This window comes from Octopus bimaculoides, chromosome 8 (genome assembly GCF_046866305.1).
Source record: "Octopus bimaculoides isolate indiv1 chromosome 8, ASM4686630v1, whole genome shotgun sequence".
Lineage (NCBI taxonomy): Eukaryota > Metazoa > Mollusca > Cephalopoda > Octopoda > Octopodidae > Octopus > Octopus bimaculoides.
Window position 1 is genome coordinate 51,805,258 of NC_142935.1, and position 12,234 is coordinate 51,817,491.

The following is a 12,234-nucleotide window of genomic DNA, read 5'->3' on the forward strand; positions in this document are numbered from 1 at the left end:
ATCTGTAAAACAAGTACAATTCGTCATCGACTTACAACCACAAGTGGTTCCGATTGACTGGTCGTAAGTCGATTTGGTTATAAGTCAGCCTGTAGGTTTACATAGCTTTGTTTTATACTTTTACATTCTTAAGGTATTCTCAGGTAAAAATCGCACACACCATTCTGTATTATACTACAACAGTGTTATTTGTTCATAGAAAAGTACCAAAGAATGCAAACACAAAAGATACACAATGTAGTGTAAGAAACAGTTGCCAAAACTTACACAAAAATTTATTGTAGATTGATGCTTGACTGTGGATCTTCGATGTCATTTGTTAGCTGACATCATCCCTAGATGGGTTCATTTCTAAGAAATTAAACCCATTGGATTTCAACTGGACTATTTATTATTGCTGCCGGGAGCTGGCACGCCAATCGTCATAAAGTCAATTGGTCGAAAGTCAGATAGGTCGTAAGTTGACGACAACCTGTACCAGCTGAACATTGTTGCCAATGTAATTGATTAGCACCTCCCCACAAAATTTCAGGTCTTGTTCCTCTGACCTTGAAATCATTATTAATTTGTATTATAAGGCAGTGTGCTGGTAGACCCATTAGTATGCTGGACAAAATGCTGAGTGACATTTTGTCTGTCTCTATGTTCTGACTTCAAATTCTGCAAATGCTAACTTAGTCTTTCATCTTTTCAGGGGTCACTGAAATAAGTACTGGTTAAGCAATGTGGTAGATGTAACTGATAAGCCTCCTCCCACAAAATTCCAGGCCTTGTGCCTAACCTTGAAATCATTATGAATGTTAGGATATGACATGGTTAGAAATAATAAATTATTGGTATTAATAACTTAAAGTGTTCAGTTTCAACTTTCTACATTCTGAGTTCAAATTACCACAAATTATTTGACTTGTTTAGTAACTGGTGATATTGAAGAAAGAATATCCAGACAAAAGAACTGCTTAGTTTTGTTCTCTTTCATTCAGATTTCCCATCCTGGTTAAGTAGTTTCTTGCATTTTGCTCTCTAGTTTGATGAAATAAGCATTGTTCTTATATTTATGTGAATTCATCTGAGTATAGTACGGCCCTTCATTTCCCCACACTATAGAATTAATGGCCTGCAAATAAAGTTAAGTTATTGGAGAGTGCAAGAATATATGATCTACATTGTCTGTCTTTACATTCTGAGTTCAAATTCCCCTAAGGTCGACTTTGCCTTTCATCCATTTGGAGTCGATAAATTAAGTATCAGTTGTGTACCAGGGTTTAATCTAATCAACTGGCCCCTTGCTCAAAAATTTGGGGCCTTGTGCCTAGAGTAGAAAAGAATATATGATCTACATCAATAAGCAGTGCACTGTCATGGAGCAGTTTGCATGATTGTGGATTTTGGTATAAGTTCGAACGGTCTGTTAAAGATTAAATTTGTATGTATGTTTGTATGTATCTTTTATATTTTAATTGTTTCTATCATTAGACTGCGACCATACTGGAGCACCACCTTGAAGCACTTTTAGTGAAATGAATCGACCCCAGTACTTTTCCCTTCTTAAATCTAGTACTTATTCTATCTGTCTCTTTTGTCAAACTGCTAAGTCACATGATATGTAAACACACCAACAACAGTTGTCAAGCAGTGGTGGGGGACAAACACAGATACAAGCACACACACACACACACACACACACACACACACACACACACGTATATACATGATGGGCTTCTTTTAGTTTCCTCTACCAAATCCACTCAGAAGGTTTTGGTCAGCCCAAGGCTATAATAGAAGACACTTGCCCAAGGTGCCACACAGTGGGACTGAACCCAGAACTATATGGTATGTATGTATGTATGTATGTATGTATGTATGTATGTATGTATGTATGTATGTATGTATGCATTAATGCAGAATAAGAAAAAAAAACAAATATACTCTAAGCTAGAATTAAAGCTTTATTAATTTAATTTGATTAATTGCTTTGTCTGTTTGATTTTCACATCTGCAAGTCTGCAGGCGAATACTTTATACTAGTCACATTCTAACAACACCAAATTATAGCCATTTCTAAACCTTAACAATTCTGAAATGAAATATGATGGTGGATGACAGAAGACAGAGGAAAACTTTGCTTTCAGCCACATCTTGCTTTTATAAACCAAGACTTCTACCAAATTCCTCTGTGTACACACAAACAAGACACACACCCACACCATCACCCTGGATAGACACTAACTGTCTCAGTCACCTCATTCTGTTCCACTCCACCTCCCGGCTACCTAAAATGTTCTTATGTAGATATTGTTTCTCTACATGACCTTTGTGTCTCCATGTGACCTTTTACTTGTTTGAAGTGGATCAAGTGTTTTTTTTCTGGGGGTTTTTTGTGGATTTTTTTTTGGTTTTTATTTTGATTTGTTTCTAAGTTGAGGCTACATTGTGGGTGCCAAATATAAAGTTAAACCCAGATGTATTGTCTTATAGATACACACACACACACACATATTATATATATATATATACATGTATGTATGTGTGTGTGTGTGTGTGTGTGGATATATATATATATATATATATACATAGATGTATATATATACACACACACACATATATAAACATATCTACATGTATATATATACATATATATTGTATACATGCATATACATATGTGTGCATATATATATATATATATATATATATATATATATATATTTACACATATATATATACATATGTATGTACATACACACATATCGAATTGTGTGTGTCCATCCATACATAATTATGTGCATACATACATACATACATACATACATACATACATGCATACATACATACATACATACATACATACATACATACATACATACATACATATGTAAATATTTGTGCAGATGTGTTTGTCGTGTATGCGTGTGATTTTGAGTGTATATGTATGAGTGCTTATGCATGTGTGTCTAATAGGCCTCCAATTCTGTTTTATATATAATTCAGCAGTACAAGACCCAGAAATCTTTCAAATAAACAAACAAGAATAAGAACTATCAATGTGATGTGAATAAAAGAGCATCTTCTCTTCATATAATGCAGCACTGACATTTTTCACAGAACTATTGAGGTGTTGTTTTGTTTGTGTGTTTAGTTTTGGATTAGAACAAAGAAGGGATAAACTCCATAAATAAATCTCAGAACACTTTTGGTATGGAACCAATCATTTGTTTAATTCAAACCACGGTGGTGTCCACCAAGTCTTGGCGGTCTCCTTGTCAACAACTAACTCAATATCAACAAAGCATTCAGAGTGTGTATTTCTTAATGTTCATACATGAATGTGTGTGTGTGTTTATTATACGAGTGTATGTATGTGTGTGTGTATGTGTGTGTGTGTGTGTGTGTGTGTGTGTATATGTATATATATATATATATATATATATATATATATATATATATATATATATATATATATGTGTGTATATATGTATGTATACATGTATATATGTATGTGTGAAACTCAGCTTGCAAAGACTTATTGGGCAAGCGAAAGCAAAATTGTGATGGCACCTGTGCCCAACATCGCCTTTCTGGCACTTGTGCCCGCAGCATGTGTAAGGACTTTCGAGCAAGATCGTTGCCAGTGCCCCTGGACTGGCTCTTGTGCAGGTGGCACGTAAAAGCACGCACTACACTCTCTGAGTGGTTGGTGTTAGGAAGGGCATCCAGCAGTAGAAACTCTACCAAATCAGATTGGAGCCTGGTGTAGCCATCTGGTTTCACCAGTCTTCAGTCAAATCGTCCAACCCATGCTAGCATGGAAAGCGGACATTAAACGACGATGATGATGATGATGATGATATATATATATATATGTATGTATATATATATATATATATGTATGTATATATATGTATGTATATATATATATATGTATATATGCATACATATATATATGTATGTATGTATATGTGTATGTATATATATATATATATATGTATAAATAATACAGAATGGGACAAGGACGCAAAACATCCAGACAGGTGATACAAGAAAGGGACAAAACATACAGATAGATGATACAAAGAAAACATGGACAGGTCATTCGGAGTTTTCTCTCTTCAGTCGAGATCCAGATTGTCAACAATCTCCGTGTGAATTTTTTAAGCTGAGAACCCCCCTGTATAAATGTGTAACAAACCTTTTAATTAGGGGAGGATCCCAGAAAAGGGCTGAATCAAGATAACAGCTTCAGCAATGTTACCAGAGATGAGAGTGCTATTTATTTATCATATTGTAACATCATCATCATCATCATCATTATAATTATTTTATTTTTCATTATCCTTTTTCTTGAGAAGGTTTCAGCTAAAGCTAAGAAGGTGTCTCACTCCCTGAGGACTAATTCTGTGATGGACACCACAACTGGTTTTCTAAGTGCCTGTGATAGTTATTTGGTTGGTCATATTCTAGGTTTATCTGTCTTCTTGATAAGTATTGGTTTTGTCCTGCTGGGTCTTTAAGCATTCTTCTCACTAGGATTCTGGTTTAGTTGTCAACGCTTTGGACATGCAACAGAGTGAAGTAGATAAAGAAAATACCATGTGAGCCAATAGCATGAAGTCAAGAAATGATTTACCCAATGTTCTATGTAAAAATTTCTTAACTAATTAAAAGTTCCATTAACTTATGAATTCATGTCATTGGCCTTCTAGAGTTATTACCCTTACGTCATTTTATAAAAATGAGAGATTCTGGCATTGAAAGAATGCATAAATGTCTTCTTTATTTTCATATATAAAGGCTGTTTATTTTTCGATACAATGAAATACATACATACATACATACACACACACACATGTATATATATATAAATATATTTGTGTACGATAGATAAAGTAGTGAGTGAAAGGGCTATATGTATATATATATATATATAATCTTAAGCAGCAGGTTTTGTATTGAGACCACATTCAATGTTGTGATAAGCAGACTGGGGTGCTCCAACTTCCTGTCAAAGTACATGATACTTTCTCAGTATGTGAAAAGTGTAACTGTTTTCTTATCTGTCATCTTATATTTACATGTATCAGTATATATATATATATATATATATATACATACACACACACACACATATATATGTACGTATGTTTAGTTACGTATTTATGGAACTGTATGCATATATATGTGTATATATTTATATATGTATGTGTGTGTGTGTATGTACACACACACACACACACAATTGTGTTACATTCACTTTTCATTTTACATACTGGCATGTGTTGGATGGAATGGCACGGTTTGAGTCAGCACATATTCAGAGTGCTTCCGGAGCCATCTAGAAGGGGTCAGGGGTTCACAGTTCACTTGTGCATTTCATTCATATGTATGTATGTATATATACATATTCCTCATTCAATACTTGTTCTCCATAAAGAGGCAAGCTGGCAGAAACGTTAGCGTGCAGGGCGAAATGTTTCTGAGTTCTGAGTTCAAATTCCGCCGAAATCAACTTTGCCTTTCATCCTTTCGGGGTTGATAAATTAAGTACCAGTTACACACTGGGATCGATGTAATCGACTTAATCCCTTTGTTTGTCCTTGTTTGTCTCCTCTATGTTTAGCCCCTTGTGGGAAATAAAGAAATAAGAAATATTAGCACACCAGGCGAAATGCTTAGCGGTATTGTGTTTGTCTTTACGTTCTGAGTTCAAATTCAGCCGAGGTTGACTTTGCCTTTCATCCTTTCGAGGTCAATAAATTAAGTACCAGTTGCGTGCTGGAGTCGATCTAATCAACTGGCCTCCTCCCCCAAAATTTCAGGCCTTGTTCCTAGAGTAAAAAAGGATATTTGTTCGCTGTGCTGAATTCAACGTAAACATTCTCAAACACACACACACATACACATACCCACACATGCACACACACACACACACACACACGATCTCTTGACATTGATATGCTCTTAATAAACAAGATTGTTGTAGTAGTAGTAGTAGGAGTAGTAGTAGTAGTAGTAGTAGGAGTAGTAGTAGTAGTAGGAGTAGTAGTAGTAGTAGTAGTAGTAGTATGTGCGATATTTACATACACACACATATATAACAACTGCAACGTGCTCTCTGCCTCCTCCTCCTCCTCCTCCACCTTTTACTACTACTACTACTACTACTATCCCACACTTCTTTCCTCTTTGTCAAGCATACACCTGTGTCAATGTCAAAAGGTTCTCATTGTTGTGGAGTCTCTCTCTTCACATTTCAACAGGAAAACAAGCCTAAATTTGTGGGTGAATGTGCAATATACAATGCTGTAAGTACTGTATGTATGTATGTGTATGTTGGCATGCATGTATAAAATGGTTTATGGGTGTGTGTGTGTTAGGTGTGTTTACATAATCTGAACTTGTGCCTATGTTAAATAGAGTGTGGTTGATATGTACTCTTGGAGTACAGTGGTGGGGAGTACTTGGGTGTGCATCACAGAGAGAGAAAAAGTGAGACTGAGACTGTATGTGTATGTGTAGTGTGTGTGTGTGTGTGTGTGTGTGTGTGTGTATTTACTTGTGTTGATTCTTGTGATATCGTATCTAGTGTTGTGGTGAAATATTGTGTGTTAAATGTGGTTTGTGTGTGTGTATGTATGTGTATGTAGGTGTGTGTATGTACGTGTGTATGTGTGTGTGTGTGAATGTGTGTGCGTGTGTATGTACATGTGTGTGTGTGTGTGTGCATGCATGTACGTATGTGTGTGAGTATAGTTGTCTGGGTGTGTTCTGTGTCTGTATGTGTATGTGTGTATGTGTGTGAGTGTGTGTGTCTGTGTGGTTGTGTGTGGTGTGTGTACTACTAAAATGTAAGGGATCTTTCTTTGTATGATATAGCAGAAATTTAGATTTAAGGTGTCCCTTGAGTGATTTTAAGAGTGCAGATACAATGTATGTGTATGTAATGTGTGTGTATGTGTGTGTGTTGCATAACTTAATTATATTACAGACTTAAAACATGTAGATACAAGATATTGTACAAGTGACCCATGTGAATAGCTGGGCATTATGAGGATGAGCTATTGAAAGCTAGAGAGACACTATTGTGGACATGTGATGTTAGCGGATAAACATGTAGCTGTGATATGTTTGCAGTGGAAGGTATTAGCAGAAAACGAATGATGGGATCAAATCTCAGGATGTTGAGGCTCACATGTAAGATGATACAAGACTGAAACCAACTATCTGTATACTGTCAAGGCCAAATACAGCTTATATAGGCTTATTACATGGAGGTGCAATGGCCCAATGGTTAGGGCAGTAGACTCACGGTCATAGGATCGCGGTTTCAATTCCCAGACCGGGCGTTGTGAGTGTTTATTGAGTGAAAGCACCTAAAGCTCCACGAGGCTCCGGCAGGGGATGGTGGCGAACCCTGCTGTACTCTTTCACCACAACTTTCTCTCACTCTTACTTCCTGTTTCTGTTGTGCCTGTAATTCAAAAGGTCAGCCTTGTCACACTGTCACGCTGAATATCCCTGAGAACTACTTTAAAGGTACACGTGTCTGTGGAGTGATCAGCCACTTGCACATTAATTTCACAAGTAGGCTGTTCCGTTGATCGGATCAACTGGAACCCTCGACGCCGTAAGTGACGGAGTGCCAACATAACATAGACTTATTATACAGTAGGCCAAAAATTGGTTGGAGCCATAAAAATGTATCACCAGGGGCAGACTGTCTTACTCACACTGCCCTTAGCTATGTTACTGTGTTAAGAAGTTCTATCTGAAACACACCTAGTTCTGGGTTCAATCCCACTGTACAGCAACTTGAACAATCTTCATGATCATCATCATGCATCCATTTTCCATACAGGCATGGATTGGCTGGTTTGACAGGGGTTGGCAACCTGGAGGGCTACACGAGGCTCTTGTTGTCTGTTTTTGACATTGTTTCAACAGCTGGATGCCCTTCCTAATGCCAACCACTTTTCAGAGTGTACTGGGTACATTTTAAGCGGTGTTGCTATGGGAGCTTTATTGTGGCACTGGCACATGTGCTTTTTACATGGTGGTGGCACAATGTGTTTATTATTTTTTGTTGTGCAGCCCTAGGTTAACCAGTCTTATAACATGCAAACAGTTGGCTGAATGATGGAATGATGCAGAATATACTGTTTTTTGTTCTTTGCAGCTTTTTGTTGTTTTCACTGGGGTGACTGGAGCCCCAAAGTCAGACCAACATAATCCATTATAGATTTAATGCATTGTTAGTTTATTTTTCTTTAGCATGTCATTTTTATAATTATTCACTCTATCTTCTAACAATTTGATGGACAGAAACTGTCTGGAAGCTCATTATACATATATATATATATATATATATATATATATATATATATATATATATATATATATATATATATATATATGTATATATGTATATATATATATATATGCGCCTGTGTTAGAATGGGGGTAGCTGATGAAGGAAAATGTTTTTTATGTGGCCTGTGCGTTTTCTGTACTCTGGTTATTATTATTTTTTTGTCTATGTTTTGTTTGCAATGTCCTGCACCCAGATATGCACCTATATATACAGGTAGACGTAGGTATGCACATACCTGTACGTATATATGCATATACTCATTTACTATTTGTTTTGTATATATATATATATATATATGTATGTATATGATGTTCATATGTATGTATGAGGGGGGGGGGGTACTGAAAAGTTCCTGCGTGTTGTGAAAGGCCTGGTTGAAGGCTCAACCTTCCAAGTTCTTTTACAGGGCTTAGAAAAACTGAAGGACTGCTGTAGTAAGTGTGTGAATCTGAGTGAGGAATATGTTGAATAAAATTATAATTAACTGATTCTTCTGCGTTTTCTTTTACCCAATACCAGGAACTTTTCAGCACACCCTCATGTGTGTGTGTATGTGTGTGTGCGTGTGTGTGTGTGTGTGTGTGTGTGCGTGTGTGTGAGAGAGAGTGTGTATGCACATGCACGCACATACATCTGTATCCTTGTCTCTGTCCCCATGCCCACACTTAACAAGCAGTGTTGGTTTGTTTGCATCCCTATAACCTACTTGTTTGACAAAAGAGACTTATAGAATAAGTACCAGGTTTTAAAAAAAGAAAGGCCACAAAGTACTAAGGGGTCGATTTATCCAATGAAAATCCTTTAAGGTCGTGCTCCTGCATGACCACAGTTCAATGACTGAAATAAAGGATGATCAAGCAGACCTGTGATCAAAGATATTCCACTCATGACCAGCCCATCTATTATTCAGTCAAACAGTAGGACTACATAATCCTTTTAATGTCTCCATTTTTGAGACACTAGGATATGTGAAGTATGTTATGTGTTAGTTTCATCCCTCTAATTCCTTCTATGGATCTTGTTTAATATCAATTTCTCTCTTTGTCTTTCCAGCTTGGAGCTGTCATTGGAATCTCAGGTAAATATTTGTTACTTATTTTCATATTTTTTTGTTTTTCTTTTGGGGGGAATCGGTAGAGCTATGAACAAAATGCTTTACAATATTTAGTCATTACAAAGTGGTGAGCTGGCAGAAACATTAGCACACCGGGCGCATTGCTTAGCAGTATTTTATCTGTCTTTACATTCTGAGTTCAAATTCCGCTGAGATCAACTTTGCCTTTTATCTTTTAAGGGGGCGATAAATTAAGTAACAGTTGTGTACTGGGATCGACCTAATCAACTGGTCCCCTCCCCAAAAATTTCGGGCCTTGTGCCTAGAGTAGAAAACAATATTTAGTCATTACTCTTTATCTCCTGAGTTCAAATTCCGCTGGGTTTGTGTGAATTTATTTATACTAGGGATTTATTCATTCAGCTGAAGCCCTCTCATATAATTCCATTGTTTGATAAACTGTAAGAAATTATTATTTCATTATTATTAGCATTCTCTCTAAGGCAGAATCATTAGCATGCTGGACAAAATGCTTAGAGGTATTTCACCCATCCTGAGTTCAAATTCCGCCAGGGTCGACTTTGCCTTTCATCCTTTTGGGGTCGATGGAATAAGTACCAGTGAAATACTGAGGTCAATGTGATTGACTAGTCCCCTTCCCCAAATTTCAGGCCTTGTGCCTTTAGTAGAAAGGATTATTAGTATTCAGTCTAAGGTGATGAGCTGGCAGAATCGTTAGCACACCTAGCATAATGATTAGTGACGTTTCGTCCATCTTTATGTTCTTGAGTTCAAATTCAGCCAAAGTTGAATTTGCCTTTCGTCATTTCAGGGTCAGTAAAATAAGTACAAGTTGAACATTGATTGGGAGGGGGGGTCGATGCAACTGACTTACCCCTCCCTCAAATTTGCTGGCATTGTGCCAAAATTTGAAACCATTATCTGTATTCCCACTGGAATTGATCAAATAGTATTTATATTGTGTCAAGAAGGATGTCCAGCTGTAGAAAATCTGCCTAAATGAATTGTCTGACCCATCCAAGCTTGGAAAAGTGGATGTTAAAGCAACAATATAATGTTTTGATGTAATGCCAACTCAATTGTCTAGTCCTCTAGTCCCAAAATTTGTGCCAAAATTAGAAATACTCATCATTAATTCATTTATTTACTTAGCAGCCAGATAAAAAAATTTCATATAATTCGCATTTAATTTGGTTTAATTTCTTTTGTCACTCCTGTCATCACCCTTGTTGTAAGTCTTGTCTGTGTGTCAACATTGTTATCATTATCACAATCATCATCATTATAAACATTGCCTCTCTCTTGTACGTTTTGTATTTTGCTACATTCAAATATTATGTACACTATTAGGTTTTTGTATATGATGAAAATACATGATAGTTTTTCTGGGTTTTTTTGGGGGGTTTTTTTTGCCTTGTTGACACCATTATGATTGATCAGCTAACTACGCCATAAGAGTGGCACACCCACAGAATGAATAAACATGGCTGATAATTACATATTTCTATTTCTCAGATGATTTATTATTAGAATAGTTTTGAGAGTTTCTGACAACAATAATCAGACAATTTTTAACATATGAAAAAATTCCCAGCATGAGACAGGAAATGGTTTTAATCAGAAAAGGACTCACAGGACGATATGATGAAATTAGTGTTACAGAAATATTAAAACAAAGCCAGTGTGCTCCTGTCTGGCATGTTCCCTCTTTAACCCACTTCGGTAAATATCGATGCCGCTGAAGTGATATTCCACTTGATAGGTCACTTCGTCTGATATTGGAGACCCATCACTGTTAACCAGGTTCTGAAGGCCCTGCTTCCCATCATGTGGAAACCATAGTAGAAGGTAAAATTTGAACTCATTGTAGCTATGTATCACCTCTACTACAATACATCTGCCCTTATCCCTCCATCAAGCTTTTGCCTCCCAACACCTTAATACCACAGATTTGCGTGTCAGTTATTTGACTTTAACCAGTTGAGCATGTCACTTGGCGGCTGACGATATGTGCATCTCTGATCATGAGTAGAAGTAGTGGGAGAGCATCATAGCCATGTGTTGCAGGGAATTCTTGAGAGTTTGAATAATACACCTCTGGAAACATGGATGTTTATTTCAACATCCTTAAACAACCCTTATTCAAGGACCTTTTGAGTGGGATGCGCTACTCGACCTGAAGAAAATTCTAACTGGGCCCCTCCTGCAAGGTCATGCACTGTTTATCTTGGTATGAGATCATCATGTCATGCACATATGGTTGTGATGCATGTGCCTGGTGTACCCTTCTCAGACAGGTAGTCATGATGGGTCTACTGGGCTTCATATATTTGTATCTCAGTGTCATTTTGAAAGCATGTACTGCTCTCTCACTCAAAAATAATAATGTGTTTCTAATTTCGATGCAAGTCAAGCAGGTTTTACTGGGGGCAGGGGTATTTGATTAATGCTTTATTTTATTGACTCCATAAAGGATGAAAGATAAAGTTAACCTCAGCAGAATTTGAACCCTGCATGTAAAGAGCCAAAACAAATGCTGCAAAGCAATTAAAAAAAAAACAAGCACTAAACTCTATCAGCTTGATGCCTTAATAATAATAGCCTTTAATACAAAGTCTTATATAAATTCTTTGAGAAGAGAAATGAGAAAAGACAGTGGCCATATGCCATTGTGAGTATTATTAGTATATATATATATATATATATATATATATATATATATATATATATATATATATATATATATATATATATATATATATATATATATACATAAATATATATACATATATAT

General features: G+C 36.4%; 1 protein-coding gene across 13 annotated transcripts in view; it reads left to right on the forward strand.

Annotated features, from left to right (window-relative positions):
* LOC106880564 (latrophilin Cirl) overlaps window positions 1-12,234 on the forward strand; it is a 445,635-nt gene that overhangs the window by 147,188 nt on the left and 286,213 nt on the right. For all 13 annotated transcript variants that reach the window (XM_052970092.2, XM_052970094.2, XM_089356449.1 and 10 more), the window contains one exon: window positions 9,419-9,443. The gene's annotated coding sequence lies outside the window, so the exon portion shown is untranslated. The remainder of the gene's footprint in view (window positions 1-9,418; window positions 9,444-12,234) is intronic.